Source organism: Callithrix jacchus, chromosome 14, assembly GCF_049354715.1.
Source record: "Callithrix jacchus isolate 240 chromosome 14, calJac240_pri, whole genome shotgun sequence".
NCBI classification, from domain to species: Eukaryota; Metazoa; Chordata; class Mammalia; order Primates; family Cebidae; genus Callithrix; species Callithrix jacchus.
In genome coordinates this window covers 37,360,468-37,388,186 of record NC_133515.1, presented here as the reverse complement: position 1 = coordinate 37,388,186, position 27,719 = coordinate 37,360,468, and positions in this window count along the sequence as shown.

Below are 27,719 nucleotides of genomic sequence, written 5' to 3'. Positions count from 1 at the left end.
TTTACTTTTTATTTACAGGGCCAATCCTTAATTTCTGTCTCTTCACTAAGAAAGAATTACCCATTAAGAGTTGTTAATAATGGAGGGACATTACTTCTATGATTGATTAGGATTCCAGTATAAATCTACATTATTAAGCAGGACCTGGGCCTACTAACTGTCCACCTAAACAGCTGCAGAAAATAAGATGACTTTTGCTTGTTTTTACAAGCTCTGCAGAGAAAGATTTCAATTTTCCCTTATGTTATACAGTTATTTCCTAACAGTGACAGTTAGGAGAGTCTTCCTGGTATTGCAGACAAATCTAAATTGATCTCAGTGTAATAATATGAAAAAAATCTGTGTCAGCACTGAAAAATAGGAAACACTGTCATCCACATGCCAAAGGCTATGAGGAATTTCTGTAAGATGACACTGAATTGGGCAAAAAATAGAATAACCTGTGAGTTGCCCTGGCTGACATTAGAATTGCCTAGGAGGAATGCAAAACCCAGATGTCTGAACCACACTCCCAAGTTATTTGCTGCAATTGGTCTGGGGTGAGGCCCAGGCATTGGTGTTTACAGTGTTTCTCCACTGATTCTAATGTGCAGCCAGGATTGAGATCCAGTGCCCTAATTGAAATTTGCTAGGAGGCTCTAGCTCAGAACACATGGGGCTGGGATTGGGGCTGGAGAAAGGGTTGTACTGAGGGGCAGGGTATGGTAGATGTTTGTCAGTCAGGGTAGTACACAAAGGGGGCTGAAAGAAGTGACCCTGAATGGGGATTCCCCACTGGTGTGCATTCTCAGCAGCTAACATTCAGTGTGGACAGCAGCACCCTCCTCTCCAGCTTTTGGGAACACAATTAGAGGAAGCTCTTTCTGAAGTGGAAGCATTGCAGACACAACTTCTCTCATCAGCAGATTCTTTGAGTTCAGGGTAATAGGAAATTAGGCCTGGTGGGTGAGGAGTCATGTTGGGCCTGCTAAGCTGGTGGTGGGGAGCTGGGAGGGTCTCCCAAGGCAGCAGAGAGATTTCTCTCCAGGCCTGGCACCTGGAGCTGCAGCTGCACCTGCACCAAACAGAGTAAAGCTGTCTAAGACCTCTGTTTCTCCTGCTCTCTTTGCAATGCTGAATAATGAAAAAGGCAACTGGTACCCAATCTAAACAATCAGCAAGAGGTCTGTATCCTGTGAACAAGCAGAACTTGAAGAGAGCCACAAACAAGTAGAATGTGATAAAGCCCAATTATAATGCAACTCTGTGCAAGCTCATGATGTTGTTCTTTCCCCTTGGCATATGGTGGACTATTTGCCTGGGTCAGTTACTCTGGGATAATAGAAACTCCTCTGATTGCTGAGAGTCATGAGGCAATCTCATTTCAATAGTGGGTAATAGTCAAAACCTCAACCCAAATTTTTCTTCTTTCTTCTCTCTGCTCTGCTGGCTTCTTCAGCCTTCTTCAGCCTCAATCCCAGACCAAAAAGCTGGGGCAAGAAAGGGCATTCTTGACTGGCATTGTCATGACCTGGTGCTCTCCTGGCTTGGCCGACATTAGAAAGCCAATTCTCTTTCCCAGGACATTTTCGTGCCTTTACGGAGACTTCCCCTTGGGAACACTGTACCGCATATCTCTGGATGAGGGCAAGGCTGCTCCATCTCTGTGTGCTTGCAATTTCTTCCCTGGTAAAACTCTTCAAGGGATCTCCCTGGAGCCACATTGAGATTGAGGAGTGAGGTCGTCACAGCACATTGGTACTTAGCTCTAGAGAAACCCTCCAAATTCCAACTCACTCTTTAGTTGCTTCAAGTTCAACCCTTTTATTTCTTTTAGGTGGATGAAGGGCAAATATTTGAAAATCTGATTTACAGACACCTTATAAGTCTTACTTGGTGGTCAGAACCCTGCCTTGGATTTCAAGGGTCCTTTCCCCCAAGACTGGAAATATGACATTTGCAGTTACATGGGGCTCCTCCCTCAAAGGGCCTGTGCTTGGATTAATGCTCTCCTGTTCCCATCTTGGACTTCCTAATACTTTTTGAACAAGCAGCCCTGAATTTTCACTTTGGACTGAGTCCAGCAAATTATGTAGCTGACCCTGGGTTGCCCCTATTAAATTGGGGCTTTTGCTGAAACTGAGATCAGTCTCATTTTAGTATCTTATTACACCTGTTTCTGGTGGAGCTATCAGGCCTATGTAGAATTCTCATTTTTGAGTATTAGTAAATTGCACGAAAATCCCACACACATCAATTTGGGCCCTATGAAAAGATTCTGAAGCAGAAAAGAACAGAGCTCACAGGAGGCAAAGGAAGGACATACTTGAAAAAAAGATTTACCGTAGGAAACAAAGGCAATTTCAAGGCAACATCTGCTTGTCCTTTCAGTAAAATTCAATTAAGCCTGGATTCCATGAAACATGAGATTAAAGATGAGATAAGACAATAAATATCAAAAGTAAACCTACTAACAGGAAGACAAAAATTAAAGAAGAAGCTGGATAGAAACTAGAATGATGACTTCGAAATAAAACATGAGTTGGTAGAATCTTATAATGTATTAGAAGAAGTAAAAAGTACAGTAGACCCTGCAGATAATTGCATCAGTAACATGGAGAACTAGCTTGAGAGAGTCTTCAAATGCTGAAAAAATGCAATGAGATGGAAATGACTATGGAGACTAGGGAGATGTCAGAGAGGCCATGGAAAGAGGCCATGGTCAGTGAAGTTCCTCCAGGGAATAAAAGAACAAATGGAACAGAAGCAATGTTCTTAGACAAGCCAAGATTGCCTGTCTGCTCCCTAAGGGAATAGCCACATGGCAGGAGTAGGGGACCCTCAGGTTTTGTATTAAATAAGCCTTTCTTAAAAAGAAAAATGCTCACCACAAAATGAGGAATATTGAGGGGAAAGTTGACTGGGTTTGTGTTGATTTTGAAGGTGTTTTGCTAAAGTTCCATGAATTCCCTTTCTGGTTCTTTTATCTTGTACCAGTTCCACATATGGTTATAGATTATCCTCATCTTTTCCTCTTTAGGGGCTATGTGCTAGTGATGAGAGTAAAAACAGCAATAGTATCATTTATAGATATAATGACCAAGGCTTTACACAATGCTTTTATTTATATATCATTTGAACCTCTCAACAATGCTATGGGCAGATAGCATTAATCAGAAGTCACAGATAGAGTGTTAAGAGCAGAGTCTGGCTGTATCTGAGGGCATAAGTGGAGAGATATATATACCAGTTAGAAAAGAAATATTTTTTTGGAGTTTGGGGGTGGTTGAGAGGAGGGCTCTTCCATTATTGTGCTTTAGAGAATTAGTTGTCATGCACTTCTGTGATTTTGTGCCCCTATGGAGGGGCAATGGACCTTTTACTTGAGGAGTTAGAAATACTATAAACATGGCATCTGAATCCAGCAAAGAAGGACCAATAAACCTGTCTTGCAAAGAAATTCTAGCACAATCCAAAATGTTGTGGATGCTATTTGGAGCCCCATATAGTCAGTAAAGTATGCAGTTCTAAATATCTGAAGTCAGTTTTTATAACCAATTGTCTGTTTTTCTTAATGGTCTTGCTATTATAGAAGCATATTAGAAAAATAAACAAAAAAGAATAGAGCTAGTTTATGGAAGTAGAGATTTGATGATGTCAGAGGTAGTCAGGTCAGATCCCATTTCCCTATTTCAAAAATGGGGTTTGGCCTCAATAAAAAATAAAAATGGTGACAGAGCATTTTACTAGGCCAAAGTCATGATATATGACAGCATGATAATGCATTTAATGAATCATGAAATGTTCTAGTTCAGGAGTTCAGAAATGCCAAACAGAACAACTATTTTCCTGCCTGTGGCAGACATTGCTAATCTATTACAGTAGTCTTTCTTGCTAAATCTAGACACAGCCTCCAAAGCCTTTTTAATACAGCATGCCAAGCAGCCCCTATCAATGCATTAGGGCTGGTATCTAAGATGTCATTCCTAATCTAGTTTAGCCTTTTAAAGTTACTGACTCTTAGAAGGATAAGTTGATAATAGGTCACACAATCATTTGGAAGACCCTAGGACTTTAACTGGGGTCTTTAATCAAGTAATCTTTCTATTATATTATATTGGAATTTAAAATTGAGATAATGCGAGGGTTTTATCATTATAGACCATGAGTAACATTGGAGCATGTGTGTGTGTATCACTGTCTGATATGACTTTTTGATATGTGTGTGTGTGTGTGTGTGTGTGTGTGTGTGTGTGTTATTATGGATCAAAAGATCTCTCCCACACACCAAAAATAACTTACACATTATTTTGAACTAATAAATTTTCCATTTTGAAATAGAAAAATTTCTCCCATTTAAAATAACCAAAAATAAAGAACAAAAAAACCCAAATCATTTCATGAACCATGTCTTCCTCCAGCCTCTGTCCTACCCCATCTCTCTCTCTCACCACACTTTTTTGAATTGACTAAATTGGCTTTGTCTACTTTCTTCATTTTAAATTCCTTCTTCAGTCTCCTTCGACTTCTGACCTCAGGACTGCATACAAATAGCTTATGAACAAGTCACCGATGACCTAATAACCAGATCCAATGGACTTTTGCCATTTCTATTTTATGGACCCCACAGTGGATCCAGTGAAGACTCTTGAAACTCTTCTTCATTCCTTCCAATGGTTCTCTAGACTGTGCTTGTACCTCATATCCCGGGTGCCTTCCTTTCTCCCCTGCATTTATCTTTGGCTCAGAGCCTCCTATTTTCATACACTATCCACAGGCAGTATTATCTACTCTCATGATTTTAACTTTCACCTATGATGCAGCAACTGTCAAATCTAAGTCTCCAGCCATGACTTTTTTCCTGAGTTCCTGAATCACATATCCAAGAGTTTGCTGCATGGTGTACTTGGTTATTTCCTGGGCACTTAAAACTTATGCCACAAAATGAACCACACTTATTCCTCTCCAAGCCCAAGAATACTAACTTTGGTGGTGTGGTGGTGGTGTGTATGTGTGTGTGTACTCAGTTTCTTCATAGCACCATATTTTCACCTGAGCCAAAAATCAGAGAAAAAGCCGATCTTTCTCTACCTCCACAATTCCCTGATTTCAATCTCTAAGATGTTAATTTATTCTCTTAAAGGTTCCTTGAAGTCTTCCTTGTTCAGGCCTTTGTCACCTGTTGCCTGAAGGATATAAGAGCATGCTAACTCATTTCACAGCCAGTACTGCTGCCCTTAAATCCTTCCTTCACACCACAGCCAGGGTGGTACCGCTCAGATCAATTCTTCCCTCATTACCTTGTAACGCATAACTTTAGTGGAACTCCCTTTTGCCCTCAGAATAAAGTCCATGTTTCTTAATGTGACCCCTGTGCCTTGGAATTACCTTTTGTTCACTTCTCATTAATCTCTGTTTTCACTTGGTGTGTTTGCTGCAGCCCCAGCAGACAATCCTAGCTCTTACACTCCCACACGCACATTAATCTCCATCCTATATCCTTTCTCTCAAGTATGTTTCTTTGCCTTGTTTTGATGTACAGAGTTCCAAATATGTTATATGTGATAACACAAACATAAGTACCTGCCAGAGACCCTGAACACTCTCCATGGAGACAAGCCTGCTTAAATCCCTGAAACTGCCTGGGTGTTACTTCACTCCAAACTTCAAGACCCTTTTATTGATAGAAGAAGCAGAAGGTTGGTGGCAGGAACACCACCTGGGTTGAACCACTGGCTAATTAGACCCTAAATTCCACTTCATTTCAGAGTCCAGCATGTGTGTTTGAAGGAAAGGAAACAATGCACTGAGCAGAGGCCCTAATGCTGGGACTGAAGTTCTAGCAGCCCATGTCTTAGGCTCAGTCTGATTGATTCTTACCCTGCATATCTGCTTGACACTGTCTTAGTCAATGATATTTCATGAGATTTCCCAAATCTGTCTCTGATTCATTTGCTCCAGGCATCCATGGCAGGGGCACAACCTCAAGCAGTGGTCAATCTTTTTTTTTTTTTTTTTTTTTAAGAGACAGAGTCTTGCTCTGTCGCCCAGGCTGGAGTGCAATGGTGTGATCTCAGCTCACTGCAGTACCTGCCTCCCAGGGTCAGTGATTCTCATGCCTCAGCCTCCCGAGTAGCTGGAACTACAGGTGTGTGCCACCATGCCCAACTAACTTTTTGTATTTTTAGTAGAGATGGGGGTTTCACTATGATAGCCAGGATGGTCTCAATCTCCTGACCTCGTAATCCGCCTCTCTTGGCCTCCCAAAGTGCTAGGATTATAGGCGTGAGCTACCGTGCTTAGCAAGTGGGCAATCTTAAAATGTATTAAAAAGTCAGGAAACAACAGATGCTGGAGAGGATATGGAGAAATAGGAATACTTTTACATTGTTGGTGGAAGTGTAAATTAGTTCAGCCATTGTGGAAGACAGTATGGTGATTCCTCAAGGATCTAAATATAACTGGAAATATCGGTTGACCCAGCAATCCTATTACTGGGTGTATACCCAAAGAATTATAAATCATTCAACTGAAAAGACACCTATGTTTATTGCCACACTATTCACACTAGCAAAGACTTGGAACCAACTCAAATGCTCATCAATGATAGACTGAATAAAGAAAATGTAGCACATATACACCATGGAATACTATGCAGCCATAAAAAGGTTGAGTTCATGTCCTTTGCAGGGACATGGATGAAGTTGGAAGCCATCATTCTCAGAAAACTAATGCAAGAACAGAAAACCAAACACTGCATGTTATCACTCATATGTGGGAGTTGAACAGTGATCACACATGAACACAGGGAGAGGAACATCACACACGGGGGCCTCTCAGGGTTGGGGGATTAGGGGAGGGATAACATTAGGAGAAATACCTAATGTAGATGATGGGTTGATGGGTGCAGCAAACCACCATGGCACATGTATACCTATGTAACAAACTTGCACATTCTGCACATGTATCCCAGAACTTAAGGTATAATTAAAAAATAAATAAAATGCAGTGTTAGCAACTAAGGAGCCAGATCTCCTGCCAGTTGACAGGGAGGTGCTGAACCAGCCTTGAGTAATGCTTCTAATGGTCTGATTCCTTGTTGTCCTTCACTTGTCTGACTCCAAACAAACATTTGAATCCTTTCTACTTGAAGTGTGGTTCAGGAGGCCTCTACGTTGGCATCAGCTGGGATGTTGTAAGACCTGTATACTCTCCAGCCCCACCCCAGACCTATTAAATCAGAATCTGCACGTTAACAGTATCTCCAGGTGATTCGCAGGTCCATGAAACTTTGAGAAGCATTGCTTTAAAACACACTTAATACATCAGTTCCCCCAACAGAGTTTGAACCTCCAGATTGTACAAGCTATCCCTCACTTGACCTCCCTATATCACCTTGTTGATTATTATTAATTTTTTTTCTTAACCTATACTATCTAGAAAGAACAGACTTACTGTCTGCCTCTCCCTCTGGAGCAGCTCTGCCTAATAGAAACACAATGCATGTCTCAAATGCAAACTAAATACATACTTCTTAATTTTCTGGTAGTCACATTAAAGCAATTTAAAATAAACAGGTGGAATTAATTGTAATTATTTTACTTAACCATGTATATTAAAATTACCATTTCAAATCTAGTCAATATAAAAAGTTGAGATTTTTACATTTGCCATACTAAGTTTTAAGAATTGAGTGTGTGTTGTACCCTTACTGCATATCTCAGTTTGTACAATTACCTTTTCAGGTGCTCAGGAGCTGCCTGTGTCTAATAGCTACTGTTTCAGACAGTGTGGCCCTGGATTCTAAGGTCCTTGAAGTTAAGGCCCAATTTTCTTTCTTATTGAATTCTATTGTTGACCCCAGTTGCTGGGTATGTTGCATGTACTCAAGGAATTCATTCTTCCAACCATTTATTCATTAAACAAATATTGAGTGTCTAATATAGACCAGGCACAGTTCTAGGCACTGTGGATACAACTGGGAACAAACGGACAAACTCCTTGTTTTCATGGAATTTACAGGGTAAGAAAGGCTAGAATGTGTATGCAAGTAACTACCTCATTTGTTGAGTAGCACTTGACACTTGAGCAGAAATGAACTACAGAAATACAGGGGTGAGTAGGAGGTGGGAGCATTCCTGGAGGAGGGAAGAACAGGAGGCAGATATCTTGGAGGGCTTGTGCTCAATAAACTTGAGGAAGAGAAAGGAGTGCAGTGGACTAGAAAAAAGTGAATAAGGGCAAGAGGAGCAGGAAATAAGGTGACAGAGGGATACAGAGGCCAGGTTACATTGGGGTTATGTTATGGTCTTTGTTCTCTGTGGGATGGAAAGCTATTGCAGGGTTTTGAGTAGAAGCATAACATGAGCTGTGCAGGTGATAAGAGGATCACTCTGGCTCTTGACAGAGAGTAGACTGTGGAGGGGCAGGAAGGAAGCAGAAATACTGGTTGAACTGAACCTGAGTCAGAACATATGGAGTCCTTCTCTTACACAGGTATGTATGACCACAACTTGTCTCTGGTTTCCTAGGGGAGTTTTCTTAGCGTAGGGTGAGGCATATAACATTCCTGGGATGCTTTGTACAACCCATAGCACCGTGTGCCCCTTCAATATGCCATATCTGAGTTGTATGCCAGGCAGCCCTTGACAGCTGTTCACCTATTCCTGAAACTTCTTATGTCTCATTGTTGTGCTTGCTGATTGACAGGCCACAATGTATAATTATTCCAATTGCCACGCATTTTTCATCCTTTTAAAATTAAAGCAAGTGTGTATGTGTGTGTGTGTGTGTGTGTACACCCCATGTTACTTTATGAGCTTTCCTGCACAGCAGAATATCAGTTTGACAGCCATGGTTCTTCTTCCAGTACCAGAAGCCTGGGTAGTGTGGGGAAGACCCCCTTGAGGGCTGATTAAAATCTCTGCCTGTGTCACCTGCCTGAAACAGAAGCCTAGTGCCTTCTGCTATCAGGCAAAATACTTCCAACACTCAACATGAGGCACTGAGTTTCATTCTTTGGAATGAAATTTAAACCTGCATCTGCTGTAAGGTGTTTGGAATTTAGCCCAGCTGTCAAATTAGATCTAACTTCAATCATGGTGAAATTGTGAAGTCAGTAAAGTTTGCATTTGGTGTCCTTGGATTACTTCTACTACTAATGCTACACACATCTACAATAAAAATAACCACTGCCATCACCACCACAATAATAGCTAACTTTTTCTTATGCCAGATGCTGTACATCCATGTTCTCATTTAAACCTCTCAACAGCTTTATGAGACAGGTATTGTTATTATTTCCACTTACAGAGGGGAAAATGGAAACTTAGAGAAATAAATCACATGCCCAGGTAGCTGGAGTATTTGAGATCCAAATTTAGGCCAGCTTCCCTGAGTCCACATTCTCAATTGCTATGCTGCGTTGTATCGAAGACTTCCTGTTTTCCTGCTTTGCCCATTTATTTAGTCACTCATTGTATCACACTGTCAGTTCCTTCTTGGTCTTTCTGTTATGGCCTATAGAGACTTACTGAAAGAAAAGAATGTTCTGACAGGACATATTCTAGAAATCAGAGGAGACTCTCTAGTTATCAAGGCCCTGCTCTGTTGCCTTCAGAGATCTTTTTTCCTGTTACCCCTCCTAAATGTAATTTTGCAGATAAGTAAATAAGGCTCCTTTAGGTTGGGTTCTTCAGAAGCAAACTCTGAGATCCTCATCTCAGAGGATCTGGTGTAGGGAATTTATTAAGATTTGTTCCAAGTAGGAGCGAGGAATTCGGGACTGGGAAGGGAGGAAGACCATGCAACGGCATTCGACTTTGGCTCAAAACCAAAAAAGCCTCGTAAGCACTGTGGGTCTTACCTTGGAGGTGTCCTCTTGGCAAGGCAAGGTGATTGGGGTATATATGTCCTCTGTACTCAAAGGGCAGTCACTGACTGAGAGTTGCACACATTCTCAGTCCTTTGGGCTCTCTGTCAGCCTGAAGGCTGCCTCTGACAAAAAGATGGGGAACAGGCCTTTGAGAAAGAAGAACATAAGCCAGTCTGCACAAAAATGGAAATGGGATCAGAGAAGAAGTGAGCAGAGCCCTGGCAACATCTTTCAGAGGCCTAATGAGAGGATGTGAGTTTCTTCGAAGTGGTAGAGCTGCAATCAAAACCTGGTTTAGTTCATTTCAAAGCCTAGGTCTTTGTATTTCTTCAGTGACAGGTAATACTGAATTGTTTTGAGCAAAATTTGCAGGAGACATAGTGGCAAGTCCTAACCTCAAGAAGCTACTTCTATCTGCAGGCAAAACAAATCAGGCAAAAGAGATTCAGCAAAAATCCTGCTTTGAGGTTTCTAGGGAAGCTTATACTCTGTCTCTTTTTTTTTCTCTGTCTCTTTCTCCACCCTCCCTCCTTTTTCCCCTCCCTCCTCTTCTCCCCACACTTCCTCTGTTTGTTTTTCTTCTTCCTTTTTTGGTTTCCAAATTTTGTTCTGAATAGCTTTGTTGAAATGTAATTTACACATTATATAACTCACCTATTGAAAGTATAAATTTCAGTAGCTACTAATATTTTCAGAGTTGTACAGCCATCAACCCCATTTAATTTTAGAATATCTTCATCACACAAAAGAATCTGTCCTACCCATTAGTAGTCACTCCCTATTCCTTCTTCCACTGAGACCCCGACAACTACTAGTCTCTCTGTCTGGGTGGATGTCCTGATTCTGGATATTTTATCTAAATGGAGCCATGTAATATTTACTTTATGGGTCTGGCTTATTTTATCCCAATGTTGTCTGGGTTTATCCATGTTATAGCATGTGTCAGCCGTTCATGCTTTAAAAATGGCTGGATAATATTACATTATGTGGGTACTACATTTTGTTCCTTCATTCATCAGTTGATGTACGTATGGGTTGCTTGCCATTATGAATAATGCTACTATGAACATTCATGTGCAAGTTTTTGTGTGAATATTTGTTTCCCATTTTCTTGGGGATATATGTGGGGTAGGATTTCTGGGTCAAATGCCAACTCTACGTTCAATTTTTGAGGAACTGCCAAGCTGCTTCCCAAAGCAACAGCACCATTTTGCAGACCCAGCAGCAATGCTCAAGGGTTATAATTTCTCCACATTCTTTGCCAACACTTGTTATTGTGTGTCTTTAAATCCCCAGGCAACCTAGTAGATATAAAGTAGCATTCTGTTGTGGTTTTGATTTGCATTTCCTATTAGGAATGGAATGTTTGGCTTTTTTTCATGTGCTCATTGGCTATTTTTATGTCTTCCTGGAGAAATGATTATTCAGATCTTTTGCCAATTTTTAATTTCTTTTCTTTATGTATTCTGGACACTAGACTCTTATCAAATATATGATTTGTAAATGTTTTCTCCCATTCTTTGGGTTGTCTTTTTACTTTCTTGATGTAGAGTAACTTTGAAGCTCAAAAGTTATGAATTTCAATGAAATATCATTTTTTCCCTTTGGTTGCTTATGTTTTATATGTCATATCTAAGAAACAATTGCCTTATCCACAGTCACAAAGATTTATACTTACGTTTTCTTCTGAGATTTTTGTAGTTTTAGCTCTTACATTTTGATCTTTGTTCTATTTGGGAGTAGTTTCTTTTTTTGCATATGGCTTGAAGTAAGGGGCCAACTTCATTATTTTGCATGTGGATATCCAGTTTATACTTTCTTGTTCCAGGTACCATCCCTTCCCCTTTCTCCTTTTTTTCTACTTGGATTGCAAATAAGATGACTAGAGATGCAGCAGCCAGCTTGTGACTATCAGGAAAAAAACTAACAGAGTTTTGGTGATTTTGGCATCAAATTGTTGACTAAACTTTTACTATGTGAAAAACCCTGATACATAATTGTTTAAAGGTTTCTGTTACCTTGCAGCCCAAAGCGCTGCTCTCTGATACATCACTTTTCTCTTCTCCCCTGGAGCAGACATTTTACAAAGTGGTTGATGTTCCACCTCATTGTAAATCCACCTTAATTGAAAAATTTTTTGAGAATACAAAAGAGTGTAATTTTAATCATGAATGATCTATGAAACTTCATGCTGCTGGCCAAATATTGTTGACCCTGGCTGGGCTCACCCCAGCTGGGACAATCAGGTCCTTTCTCCTGGAAATTTGGAATGTTTAACTGAGAGCTTTTGAAACAAAGTTCTTTATTTTCTCTAGCTGAAGTCTTTGAAAACACAGTGACTTCTTTCTATTTTTGTTCACTTGTTTTGTTTCTGTCTTTCTTGGATTCTGTGCAAAACTCTCCTCAACCCTCACCATCCCTCAAAATTTTATTTTTGGCTGCCTTGTTTTCTTTGTTTAAGCTATAGAGAATTGATTTTTGTTACATGAAACCAAAAGGACTGTAGCAATACATGTTTTGCTTGTCATGGTCTCATTCTTCATCTACCCAGATAGCCATTCATACAGTCAGCTGGGTATTATCTTCTCCACATGCAGTTGGTATGTGAGGAGCTAAATCCAAAACTGCCTTTAGGAAGCCCAGGAACACATTATTCTTTTTTTTTCATATATACAAAATAAATATTTTTCCAAAAAAGTTTTCAATGCTTTTCTGTGTTTAGATCATAGACAATTGAAGAGCAGTAAAGATAAAATCAAGGACAGGTTAGAGTAACTATTATACTGCCACTGTTTATTTTTTTTTTGGAAGTGTCTGTGGTCCACAATACTTGTCACTCCCATAGACTGATATAAGGCAGAACTGCAGAAAATCAGCCATTCTTTCACTTAAAAATAGACTAGCAGATAACTCAGGCCTTTGGTTTGTGGGTTTTAGATACAGCAGATTTACAAACACCCAAGCATTTCTTTTCAAAGACCCATGGGATACTGGGAAGGGACCCCAGAAAGCTCTGGTTCCAACAAAAGCAGAGCATCTTTAAAGTCCAATCTGATGTGGCTGTTTTAGGTTCAATTGTCTAAAGTTTTACTCTGGTTAGTATGAATCAAATCATCTGAGGTTCATGGTGGGGGCTCATCTCTCAGAAACTTTGGCCACATGCTGCTATCTTTCTAAAGTACTTTATTAAATTTTTTAGTGTTCACCAAGAGCAAAGCATTTTGCTAAGTGGTAGAAATACAAATATGAATAAGATGAATACTCTGTCTACAAAGTTTTCGTAACTTCTTCTTCTCTATTATGTGGTAGAAGGAACTCTGTCACACATTCTGCAGAAATGGTATTATCTCTTCCAGTCATTCTTGACTTCATCTTTATAGGTTAGTCTATTATCTATCTATTTATCTATCTATCTATCATCTATCTATCTATCTATCTATCTATCTATCTATCTATCATCTATCTATGTTTTTTTTTCCAAGATGGAGTTTCTCTCTTGCTGCTTAGGCTGGAGTGCAGTGACTTGATCTCAGCTCATTGCAACCTCTGCTTCCCGGGTTCAAACAATTCTCCTGCCTCAGCTTTCCAAGTAGCTAGGGTTACAGGCATGCACCACCACACCTGGATATATATTTTTGTGTGTGTGTTTTTAGTAGAGATGGGATTTCACCATGTTGGTCAGGCTAGTCTCAAACTCCTGACCTCAGGTGATCCACCCGCCTTGGCCTCCCAAAATGCTGGGATTACAGGCATAAGCCACTGCACCCAGCCTCTATCTGTCTGTCTGTCTATCTATCTATCTATCTTACTGTTTATCTATTATCATCATCATCTCTCGTCTATTTATCTACCGTCCATCCATCCATCCATCCATCCATCCATCCATCTATAACAGTATTGTATAGATTATGTTATGATAACCAATAACTCCAATAGCTTAGTGAATTTAAGCAGCAGAAGTTTATTTGCTGGCTTAAATCAAGTTAACTTCAAAATTTTGGTTGGGGAGGGCTCTGTTCATGTGTCCTTAATTACAGATTCAGGTTGTTGGAACCTCCACCATCTGAGTACTAATGGATATTGCCCTGGAAGGCTCTCATATGGAAGTGATACATGTATCCTTCGCCCACAACCCACTGCTAGACTAGTCAAATGGCCACATCTAACTCTAAGGAGCAGGGAGGTGCTGTCCTATGTCTTGAAGAGGGTGAAATGGGAATACTAGTGAGCAACATTAGTCAATTTCTTGTCTCCCTCTCCCTTTCCTCTTCCTTTTTTTTCTTTATCTTTACTGGCTCTTCAGAATTTAATTTATAATTTAATAAAGTAGAGAAGTTAAACAAATGTCTTATTGTAAAACATGTGACAAATAGGTAAAAGTAGGATTTTCCTTGTCATCAGGTAGTCAAATGTCTAGGAAGCTAACTTTCTTTGTATAAATGCTCCCCAAAGTAAAGATAAACAAGACAAGCAAAGCCATGTATCCCACTAGCAATATAAAACCAGAACATTTGATAACCAGTTGTATTAGTTTCCCATGGCTTGCTGCAACAAATTATCTCCAGCTCAGTGAATTATCACAACACATATTGATTATCTTAAGTTCTGGAGCTCAGAGGTTATAATTAGTATTCAAGATGTCTTCAGGCACAGGTTTACTTGTTAGGTTCTAGAAGAGAACCTATTTTTTGCCTTTTCTAGCTTTTACAGTATCATTCCTTTCATTCTGTGGCTCATGGCTCCTTCCTCCCTCTTTAAAGCGGGCAGCATAACATTTTCAAATCTCTCCGCTTCTTTGTCATATCACTGTCTCATCTTCTGTTTCTATAATCAAATATCTCTCTGCCTTCCTCTTATGGAGACATTTGAGATTACATTTAGGTCCCACCTGGATAACCCAGAATTATTTCCATATTTCAAGGTCCTTAACTTAGTCACATTTGCAAAGTGATTTTTTTTCCATGTAAGATAACATCCACAGGTTCCAGGGAATGGAAACTGGAACTCCTTAGAAGCTATTACTCAGCCTGTCACACTAGTTATATGAATAGTAACAATCTCTGATTTTTGAGACAATGATTAAGAATATTATTTGTCAATCAATCTCTGTACCTAATTTTCATAGGAGATATCAGAGCAGAATTTACTAGAAGAGAAATGGGATCCAAAATAGTACAATCCAAAACAGTATGATAATTAGTAATTGTAGACCACTTCTTTTGCTGCTTTTACATATTTTTAATGCTGATTTGAAATTTGCTGCACTCAGAGATTACATTTTATATTCAGAATCTAAATGCATTTTGTTTTATAAATATAGTGACTGGATTTGCTGCATTTAGCAGAAAATTCATTGCTTATACTTCCAAAATGAAACCCATTGGAAATATTTTGTACATACGGGACTATGAATTATGATTTTCCCTTTACAAGATATTTGCAAGTCAGAAAAGCAAAATCATTGCTTTATTTCTCCCCCTATTCCTTTGGGAAGGAAGCAGTGAATCTTACCTTTTGGCAGGTCAGAAACTTTCTCTTATACTCAAGCAAGCTTGTGCAGACACCCAAAATTAAATACTATATTCTCACAAATGTCACACACCTCTAAAGAAGATGGAACCTAGATTGAATATTAATGAGTAATGAAAGTTGAAAACAAAATTGCCTGTTGGAAATGTGCTTATGAGTTATGAGAATAACATGCAAGTTTCCTCTTTCTACTTCATTTTGAAAATAGCTGTCCACGATGTGGTTAAGTGAGCCCTGGGATCCTAATATATTTTTCCAGGATGACTGCAGACTCGTGAGCAAATAATTTGTTCCATATTGCTGAATTCTTAAGAAATAAAATTGCTCACCCTAAAAAGAGCCTTTTCAGGACTCTTGGGTAATTTCTGCCTGGTGTGTTCAGTGCCTTTTACCCCCATCTTTTGGCTATTAGTCTCTTACTGAGTTAATGCAATAATTCCTTGGCACTTTTCTCTTGCAGCTGCTGACAGGGGTGAACTTTTACTTGGGCCTGTGGTGCTGGCTGTCAGGTGGACTGTAACTACATTCACATTTTTATTCATTAAAGAAACCAAAGTAGGAATACTTCTATGTCTCCTGTGGCTTCTGTTGAATCTCTGAGGTGATACAAATCTGATCTTATCAAAATTAATGGCTTATGGTTATTCACACTATTATGGTTAATGGGGTTGAGCAGGCATTATCCCCTGAAGAAATGGTGCTTATTTGGGACTTATGGTACAGCATAGTCTGGCAGTATTGTCAACCGAGTCTCTAGCCACCCTGTACAGTACAAATTTGAAATACGTAGCAAAGATAGTTTACAATATGCATATTCAAGTATTGGTTTCAGGCTGCTACTCAAGCAGGTTGTGGTAAAAAAGAAAAATAATATTTAAGAATATGTTAAAAAATGTACTGGTGTTAATGCAACAAAAGCCATACCTTGTGCTCTGTAATGAAAGGGAAAATGTGTTTTCTTTCAATATAGGCTCTGGCAACGCTGGCAGTTTGGCTATTTCACCTGTGGCTCCTCTCACTCCTACCATTCCACCTGCCTGCCCAACCTTCCAGAAGGGCAGAAAGGGCTAATACACTAGATTTAGCTTTGTTTGTTTTCATCTCCTTCCATTTATCCATTTCTCTTAAATAGCCAGGAGGGCCATGAAGTTTTATGATCAAGGCTGGCAGTGTTCAGCCCCAGACTGGGGCAGGATACAAGTTGGATCCTGGGGCAAGCACAGAAAAAGTCACCCTTTAGTGTGAGGGACAAAAGTGGAACTAGAAGCAAGTTAAGGTCACATGTGATACTGATATTGCAGAAGATATCAGAGTGGGTCAATACCTTGGATTGAATGTTTGTGTCCACATTTCCTACGAAGTTATATGTTGAAATCCTGACCCCCAATGTCATGCTATTACAAGATGGGGCCTTTGGGAAGTGATTAGATTGTGAGGATGGAGCCCTCATGAATGGAATTAGTGCCTTTATAAAAGGGACCCTAGAGAATACACTCACCCTCTTTTCTCCATGTAAGGTTACATTGAGAGGTCAGCAGTCTGCAACCTGGAGGAGAGTTTTCACCAAAACCTGGTTGTGATGGCACCCTGATCTTGGATCGCCAGCCTCCCAAACTGTGCAAAATAAATTTGTTAACTTTGTAAGCCACCCTGTGTATAGCATTTTGTTATAGCAGCCTGAACTAACTGAGACAGTCAAGAACCAGAAAAATAAGACAAAACATGGGAATTGGCTCAGGTATAGAGGAGTCCTTATGAATTCATAAGACTACTCTTTGCTCTATTTGGGATCATTTTGGTGGCCAAGGTCACATCTCTACCATCAATTGGCATAAGTATGTAGGGAAGCACCCCCATGATTCAAATTATCTCTCACTGGGTTCCTCCCACAACATGTAGGAATTATGAGAGTACAATTGAAGATGAGATTTGGGTGAGGGCACAAAGTAAAATCATATCATTCTATCCCTGGCCCTTCCAAACCTTATGTCCTCACATTTCAAAACCAATCATGCCTTCCAGTTTCCACAAGTCTTAACTCATTTCAGCATTAACCCAAAAGTCCACAGTTCACAGTGTCATCTGAGACAAAGCAAGACCCTTCTGCCTATGAGACTGTAAAATCAAAAGCAAGTTAGTTACTTCCTAGATCCAATGGGGGTACAGGTATTGGGTTAATATAGCCTTTCCAAATGGCTTGCAGAGCCATTTGCAAATTTGAAATTCATCAGGGAAGTCAAGGGTTGCAGGACCCATGCAAATTTGAAATTCAGCAGGGAAGTCAAAATTTAAAGCTCAAAAATGATCTCCTTTGACTCCATGTCTGACATTTAGGTCACACTGATGTAAGAGGTAGGTTCCCATGGTCTTGGGGAGCTCTGTCTTTGTGGCTTTGGAGGATATATCCTTGCTTCTGGCTGCTTTCACAAGCTTGCATTGAATGTCTGTGGCTTTTCCAGGTGCATGGTGCAAGATGTTGGTGGATCTACCCTTCTGGGGTCTGGAGAATGGTGACCCTCTTCTCATAGCTCCACTAGGCAGTGCCCCAGTAGGGACTCTGTGTGAGGGCTCTGACCCCACATTTTCCTTCCATACTACCCTAGCAGAGATTCTCCATGAGGGTCCTGACCCTGCAGCAAACTTTTGCCTGGGCATCCAGGCATTTCCATATATCTTCTGAAATCTAGGTGGAGGTTTCAAAACCTCAATTTTTGACTTCTGTGCACCTGCAGGCTCAACATCATGTGTAAGCTGCCAAGGCCTGGGGCTTACAGTCTCTGAATGGGCCGAGCTGTACCTTGGCCCCTTTTAGCAATGGCTGGAGCAGCTGGGATGCAGAGCACCAATCCCTTGGCTGCACACAGCATGGGATCCTGGGCCTGGTCCATGAAACCATTTTTTCCTTCTAGGATTCATGGTCTGTGATGGGAGGTACTGCCATGAAGAACTATGACATGCCCTCGAGACATTTTCCCCATTGTCTTGGGTATAAATATTCAGCTCCTTGTTACTTATGCAAATTTCTGTAGCTAGCTTAAATTTCTCCACAAAAAATAGGTTTTTCTTTTCTACTGCATTATCAGGTTGCAAATTTTTTGAACTTTTATGCTCACTTTCCCTTTTAAAATAGAATGCTTTCAGCAGCACCCAAGTCACCTTTTAAATGCTTTGTTGCTTAGATGTTTCTTCCACCAGATTCCCTAAATCATCTCTGTCAAGTTCAAAGTTCTACAGATTTTTAGGGCAGGGGCAAAATGCCACCAGTCTCCTTGCTAGAACATAACAAGAGTCACCTTTGCTCCAGGTCCCAACAAGTTCCTAATTTCCATTGAGACTGCCTCAGCCTGGACCTTATTGTTCATATCATTATCATTATTTTTGTCAAAAACATTCAACAAGTCTCCAGGAGGTTTCAAACTTTCCCATATTTTCCTGTCTTCTTCTGAGCCCTCCAAACTCTTCCAACATCTGCCTAATGCCCAGTTTCAAAGTTGCTTCTACATTTTCAGGTATACTTTCATCAATAGCCCCACTCTACTAGTACTGATTTACTATGTTCATTTTCATGCTGCTGATAAACAGACACCTGAGACTGGGAAGAAAAAGAGGTTTAATTGGACTTATAGTTCCACATGGCTGGGGAGGCCTCAGAATCGTGTGGGAGGTGAAAGTTACTTTGTACATGGCAGCAGCAAGAGAAAAAGAGAAAAATGCACAAGGAGAAACCCCTGATAAAACCATTACACCTCGTGAGACTTAATCACTACCACAAGAACAGAATAGGGGAAACTGCCTTCATGATTCAAATTATCTCCCACTTGGTTCCTCCCACAACACATGGGAATTATGACAATACAATTCATGATGAGCTCTGGGTAGAGACACAGAGTCAAACCATAGCAGCATCTAACATTAGCCAAATCATCCATCCATCATCTAGTCATTCACTCTTAAACATGTTCCAAATAATTTAGTGTTGGCTTTTAATGGAGTCTCTAGCCTTCTTGCATGCCTCCCCTCCAGCCAGCCCTTATTTCAAAGTAATGTGGAAGATGAATGTCAGGAACATTTATTGAGCATAGGTGTTGAGGAGTTTTGGTTTTTCACTAGGCCAGTATTCTAAAAAGAGGCTGAGGCTGAGATAAAATTTTTTTTCGAGACAAAGTTTGCTCTTGTTGCCCAGGCTGGAGTGCAATGGTGTAATCTTGGCTCACTGCAACTTCTGTTTCCCGGGTTCCAGCAAGCCTCCCAAGTAGCTGGGATTACAGGCATGCACCACCACATCCAGCTAACTTTGTATTTTTAGTAAAAATGGGGTTTCTCCATGTTGGTCAGACTGGTCTTGAACTCCTGACCCCGAGTGACCACCCACCTCAGCCTCCCAAAGTGCTGGGATTACAGGCGTAAGCCACAGTTGTCTTGCTGAGGCTGAGGTATCTTTATACTTGGATAGAGTCATCCACTCCAAGAAAGCCTAGACCCTGACATAGGCACTCCTTTTTTTCTTCTTTTCTGTATTTTGCTTTTTCTCACTATGGGACTAAGATCTAGAGGGCTCAGTTTAGGTTGTGGGTTTTGGGGGAAAGAGAAAAGCAATCTCATGGGCCAATCACTTGCCCAGACGGAAGCAGCCACACAGCTTCACCTAGCTCACCAGGGGACTTACCTTAGTTTGTGGGTGGCCTGGAGCTCTATGTACCTTTTTTTTTAGAGACACCTTCATGAATGGCTATGAAAGGGTAGGGCAGGATTTTCTATTCAGGTCCAGGTTTCTAAGCTGTAACTCTCACAGTTCTCATTAGTACAGAGATGGCAGACTCATATGCAAGTAAGGATCTGACATCTTGGAATGATAAGACATTTCTCCAAATAGAGGTTGTATGCTACAGTGGGAAGAATAAAAAAAGAAGATTTTTTTTTAATGGATAGAGGAATGGGGAGGCACCCAGTTACCAGACCAGCTCATAAAGAGAGGTAGCAAGGAGAGAAGTTCTGGTAAAGCAAGTTGTCGACCCAGAAAACAGGAAGCTTAGGCATCAGGAACAACTGACAAAACAAAGAAAGAGCAATTCAGTTTTTCAAAAGAAAAAAGACTATTCTAGAGAAAGGAGCAATTAAGAGAAGTGTGGTGAAGCATCCAGAGAGGTATGATTTAGTTTGAACTGGTCACAGACTTGGGTAATTACTTGAAGGAGGGTTTTAACCACTTTATTTGCAAACAGAACAGAATAGGAACCTCTTTCCTTCTCAGACATAAGTTCAGAAGATAGTCTTTATTCCGATGGTGTTGATGAAATTAAATGTTTTACAGTTGTTTATCATAGATTTTAATGGTAAAAAAAAGTGTCTTCACTGTAGTCCTTGAAAAGACATAAGGAAACTGAAATTTAGCCTGAAAAAATTAATATTTAATACTTCTGCAATGTATCATTGTCCCCTTAAGATATTTTAGATAGTATTCTTATCCAGTTTTAAAATGATACATATTCATTAGAAATTTAAAATACAGAGAAATACAAAGAGTAGAAATAAAATCACCTGCAGGGGAAGTACCAAGATGGTAGACTGGAAGCAGCTCATGAAGAGGAAATGAAAGGGCTGGCATCCCTGAAAGGGTCAGAGAGAAAGCAGACATCTTGGAAAACATTTCAGAATGTCATTCATGAAAGCTTCCCCAAGCTAGCTAGAGAGGCCAACAGTCAAATGTAGGAAAGGCAGAGAATCCCTGCATGATATTATACAAGAAGACCATTTGCAAGGAACATAATCATCAGATTCTCCAAGGTCAAAATAAAAGAAAATGTTCAAGGCAGCTAGAGAAGTGGGGCAGATCACCTACAAAGGGAACCCCATTGGCTAACAGTGGGCCTTTCAACAGAAACTCTACAAGCTGGAATAGATTGGGAGATTATATTAAGCATTAAGAAAAAAATTCCAACCAAGAGTTTCATATCCAGCCAGACCAAGTTCCATAGGTGAAATAGAAATAAGATCCTTTTCAGACAAGCAAATGCTGAGGGCATTCATTACTGCCAGACATGCCTTACAATAATTCCTGAAAGGAGCACTACATAAGGAAAGGAAAGCCCATTACCAGCCATTACAAAAACACACCTTAGTATATAGATTAGTGATACTATAAAGCAATCACACAAACAAGTCTGCATAGTAACAAGTCAATTATATGATGATGGGATCAAATTTGCACACATCAGTACTAACCTTGAATGTAAATGGGCTGAACACCCCAAGTAAAAGGCACAGAAGTGCAAGCTGGATAAAGAAGCAAGACCTAATGGTATGCTGTCTTCAAGAGACCCATCTCATGTGCAATGACATTCATAGGCTCAGAATAAAGACGTGGAAAAAAATCTACCAAGTAAATGGAAAACAGAAAAATGCAGAGGCTGAAATCCTAATTTCAGGCAAAACGGACTTCAAGCCAATAAAGAAATAAAGAAGATAAGGAAGAGCATTATATAATGGTAAAGGATTCAATTCAATAAGAAGACTTAACTATCCTAAATATATATGTGGCCAACACAGGCGCACTCAGATTCAAAAAGTATGCTCTTAGAGATCTACAAAGACTTAGACTCCCACAGAAAAATAATGGGAGCCTTCAACACTCTATTGACAGTGTTAGACAGATCATGGAGGCAGAAAATTAACAAAAATATTCAGGACCTGAACTCAACACTTAGCCAAATGGACCCTTCCACTCAAAACAACAGAATATACATTTGTCTTATTGTCACATGGCACCTACTCCAAAATTGGCCACACAATCAGATATGAAACAACGCTCAGCAAATTCAAGAAAACTGAAGTTATATCAACAATACTCTTGGATTACAGGACAATAAAAATAAAAATTAAGACTAAGAAAATCACTCAAAAATCATACAATTATATGAAAATTAACCTGCTCCTGAATGACTTTTGGATAAGCAATTAACACAGAAATCAAGAAATACTTTAAAACTAATGAAAATAAAGATATATCAGAATCTCTGGGAAATAACTAAGGCAGTGGTAAGGCAAATTTATAGCTCATATCAAAAATTTAGGAAGATCGCAAATTCACAACATGACATCACAACTAGAAGAAGTAGAGAAGCAAGAGCAAACACCCCAAAGCTAGAAAAAGACAACAACCGAAAGCTTAACTGAAGGAAATTGAGTCATGAAATAGCATACAAGAGATCAATGAATCCAATAGTTGGTTATTTAAAAAAATCAGTAATATAGATAGATAATTAGCCAGACTAATACAGAAAAAAGAGAGGGCATCCAAATAAACACAATTGGAAATGACAAAGGGGACATCACCACTGATACTACAGAAATACAAAAAACCTCAGAGACTACCATGAACACCTCTATGCTCAAAAACTAGAAATTCTAGAATAAATGAATAAATTCCTGGTTGCATACAACCTCCCAAGACTGAGCCAGGAAGAAATTAAATCCCTGAACAGACCAATAACAAGGTCCAAAATTGATTCAGTAATATAAAGCCTACAAACGCCAAAAAGTCTAGGACCAGATGGATTCATAGTTGAAATTTACCAGATATAAAAAGAGGACTGCTTCCCAACTCATTCTGTAAGGTCAACATTATCCTGATTCCAAAACCCGGCAGAAACAAAACAACAAACCAAAACTTCAGGCCAATACCCTTGATAAACATAGATGCAAATTTCCTCAACAAAATACTGGCAGGACATCAAAAAGCTCATTCACCATGATCCAGTAGGCTTTATCCTTGCAACACAATTACTAAAAGCAAAAGCCACTTTATCATTGCAATAGATACAGAAAAGAGTTTTGATAAAATTCAATATCCCTTTATGTTAAAACTCTCAATGAACTAGGCTCATATATTTGACATATATTCATATGTCAAAATAATGAGCCCTCTAAGACAAACCCACAGCCAACATCAGACCAAATGGGTAAAAATTGGAAGCATTTCCCTTGAAAACCAGCACAAGACAGGACTGCCCTTTCTCACCATTCCTAGTTAACATAATTTTGGAAATTCTGGCAAGAGGAATCAGGCAAGAGAAAGAAATAAAGGACATCCAAATAAGAAGAAAGAAAGTCAAACTATCCCTGTTTGCTGATGACATGATTCTATTTTGCAGAAAACTGTGTAGTCCTTGACCCCAAACTCCTGATCTGATAACGACTTAGGAAAGTTTCAGGATACAGAATCAATGTGCAAAAGTCAGTAGTATTCCTATACACCAACAACATCCAAGCTGAGAGCCAAATCAGGAATGCGATTTTATTCACAATTGCGAAAAAAACAAAAAAGAATAAAATACCTAGGTATACAGCCTACCAGGGATCTGAAAGACCTCTACAATATACTACTGAAAGAAATCAGAGATGACAAAAACAAATAGAAAACATTTCCAGCTCACGAATGGGAAGAATCAATACCATTAAAATGACCATACTGCCCAAAGCCATTTATAGAGTCAATGCTATTCCTATCAAACTACCAATGACATTCCTTACATAATTCAAAAAATTTAAAAAAATTCGTATGAAACTAGAAATATCCCTAATAGCCAAGGCAATGCTGAGCAAAAAACAAAGTTGGAGGCATCATGTTATCCTACTTCAAACTATACTACAGGATTACAGTAAAGAAAACAGCATAGTAGTGGTACATTAACAGACATATAGATCAGTGGGACAGAACAGAGAGCCCAGAAAAAAGGCTGCACACCTACAACCATCTCATCTTTGACAAAGCTGACAAACACAAGCAATGGAAACAGGACTCTTGATTCAACAAACGTGCTGGGATAACAGGCTAGCCATAGGCAGAAGACTGAAGCTGGAACCCTACCTTACAACACATACAAAAATAAACTCAAGATGGATCAAATACTTAAATGTAAACTTAAAACTAAAAATCCTGGAAGATAACCCAGGAAATACCATTCTGGACATAGGACTTGGCAAAGATTTCATATGAAGATACCAAAAGCAGTTGCAACAAAAGCAAAAATTCACAAATGAGACATAAATAAACCAAAGAGCTTCTGCAAACAAAAGAAACTACCAACAGAGTTAACAGGCAATCTACAGAATGGGAGAAAATAGGTGAAAACTATGCATCTGACAAAGGTCTAATATCCAGCATCCATAAGGAACTTCAACAAATTTATGGAAAAGAAAAACCTACTAAAAATGAGCAAAGGATAGGAACAGACACTTTTTAAAAGAAGACATACACACGGCCAGTAATTAAATGAAAAAAACTCCTCAACATCACTGATCATTAGAGGAACGTCCATTAAAATCACAAGGAGATATAATCTCACATCAATCAGAATGGCTCTTACAAAAACAAAACAAAATCAGATGCTGGCAAAATTGCAGAGAAAGGAACACATACACTACTGATGGGAGTATAAATTACTCCAGCCATTGTAGAAAGCAGTGTGGTGATTCCTCAAAGAACTTAAAACAGAATTACCATTTGACCCAGCAATCCCATTATTGGGTATATACTCTATAGCATATGAATCATTCTATCATAAAGATACATACATGCATATGTTCACTGCAGCACTATTAACAATTGCAAAGATGTGGAATAAACCTACATTCCTATCATTGTTAGACTGGATAAGGAAAATATGGTACTATACACCATGGAATACTATGCAATCATAAAAAGAATGAGATCATATTCTTTGCAGCAACATGGATAGAGCTGGCAACCGTTATCCTAAGCTAACACAAGAACAGAAAACCAAATACTGCATTTCTCACTAATACGTGGGAGCTAAACAGTAAGAACACATGGACATTACGAGGGGAACAAGAGACACTGGGGTCTGTTTGAGGGTCGAGGGTGAAAGGAAGTAGAGAATCAGAAAAAAATACCAATCAGATACTATGCTTAATCCTTGGGTAACAAACTTATCTGTTCACCAGACCCCCATGACATGCAGTTTACCTATATAACAAACCTGCACATGTACCCCTGAACCTAAAATGAAAGTTCAAAAATGAAATAAAATCACCTGTCCTACAGACAATCCTATTTATTTGGTATTTTAGAATATATTCTTTCAATAATTTCACTGTGCATTAATATATACATGCATTTTGGAAAAATAAGGTTACCCTATTCTTTGAGTAAACTGCTCTTTTCACTAATGCGCAGCAATTTTTTTCAAAGCCATTAGGTATTCTGTTCAATATAATTTATTCTCATTTCATTTATCTAAGTAATTTATTTAATCAGTCTCCTATTGCTAATAAGTTAGCTCTCCTTTCCCATTTTTTTTTTTACCATTATTAACGGTGCTTTAATGCACCTCATTTGATCAATCTCCAAATATTTACTGAGTGTTTAGTATATGTCAAGCCTCATACATGGCCGAATACAAATATACCAAACAGACTTGGTTTCTAACCTCAGGGAAGTTAGTGTAGTGGGAGATACAAATTATAAGCAAGTAAACCAACAGGCATAGGTATTTTGTTGCCCCAAGGAGAACAAGATTAACCCCTATCTCCATTGGTTATGATGATGAGACTCATGATGTTGCATGCACCAAGAGGTATGAATAGGTTTATTCCTCACATCATGAGGCTCTCTGGAGAGAGCAGGGCATGTGTGGGCTGATCCAGATGGCTTAAGTCAAGTGGAAAAAGTGGACGGGGTCATTAAAGTGGCTGTGGGGGGGGGCTTTGTGAGGTTTGAAGTGCTGCTGGCAGCAAGGATTGGACAGACAGAAAAGTAGAATGGGGATTCCAAAGCTGTCAACAGTTTTGCATCAAAAAAGGTGTCAGCCTCTTTGTTGTAATAGGTAATTACAAACTGAGGAAATGCCGTGAAAACAATAACTTAGAATAAAATTATTGAGTTATTAAATTGGGGTGCTCCGGGAAGGTTGTTCTGAGAAGTGACATACAAGTTGAGAAGAGTGACAAGAGGTCAATCAGATAAAGAGCTGGGGTAGGAGCCTGTGAAAGAAGCAGCCAGCACGAAATGAAAGAGAGCTTGTCATGTCTGAGGAGGGTTATGAGAGAGTAGGAGTGGGCACCAAGATGAGAGACAAAATTGTTGAGGTAGGCAAGAGTTAGATCCCACAGGGCATAGTAGGCAATATTAAGAAGTTTGCATTGTATTATTTGTGCAAGAGGAAGCCGCTGAGGTTTTAGGCAAGGGATTGACATTATCTGACTTGTTTTTAAAATATCACTTCAGTTGTCATGGAGAGACTGTATTATTGATGCTGAGCATGGCAGCAGAGAAAATAAGAAGTTATTTTAGTACCCCAGGAAAGATATGATGGTGGTTTGGGCTAGAGGGGAGGCAGAAAGGATGAAGCAAAATGAATGTTGATTTATAAAGACATTTGGAGATAAGTGATCAGAACATTGCGGCTGAATGGAGGGTGTGAGTAGAGAATTCAACTAACTCCAAGTCTTTTGCTTTGAACAGTTGAATAGGTATTGGTTCTATTTATTGTGGTGCCATCAGTAGTCGAGACAGAGATTTAAAGGGGGAATAAGTGGCAGGGTTTGGTTGGGTAGTAAATTTAGGAATTTGGTTTTTGACAAGTTAGCTTTGATAGGCTTATGATGCAGCCAGGTGGAGATGCTGGACACATATGAACCTGGAGCTCAGAGGCGAGGTTGTGATGGAAGAAGAGATCTGCAAGTTGTTACCACATAGATGACATTTAAAACAAGAGATTGGTTCAAATTGTCAAGGGAGAGGGTGCAGGGAGAAATGTGAGTTAAAGAACAAGGTCCCAGGAAACATGATAAGGAAGTTTCCAGAATAGTAGGAAGGAAATGAGGAGGATAGGCTGTCATGGAAGCCAGAAAGGACAGTATAGCAAGAAAGATGGAGGGGCCAACTTTGTAGACTGTTGCTGAGATGTCAAAAAAGGGAAGACCTTAAAGTGCCTAGTGGATTTTGCAACAGGTCACTGGTGACTTTGAAGACCTTTTCAGTAAAGCAGTGGATGTGGAAGTGAGACTACAGTGGGCTGAAGAAGTGGGAGGTAAGAAGAGAGGGCAATGTGTGTAGACAACTTTTTCAGGAAGTTATCCTTTGAGGAAGCAGAGAAATTTGACAGTAGTTGAAGGAAGATATTGGGAAGAGGGCTTTACCAAGACAGCTTGAGTGTTGATTGGATAATAATTGTGGAAGAACTTTTGGGAGCATTCATGATTAACTCCATAAAGTACATGAGAAGCTGAATAGCACAGAGTTTAGGGGCACGGATTGCGGAGCAGGCTGCCTGGGCTCCCTCAGGTTGCACAACCACTCTGGCTCAGTATCTTAACA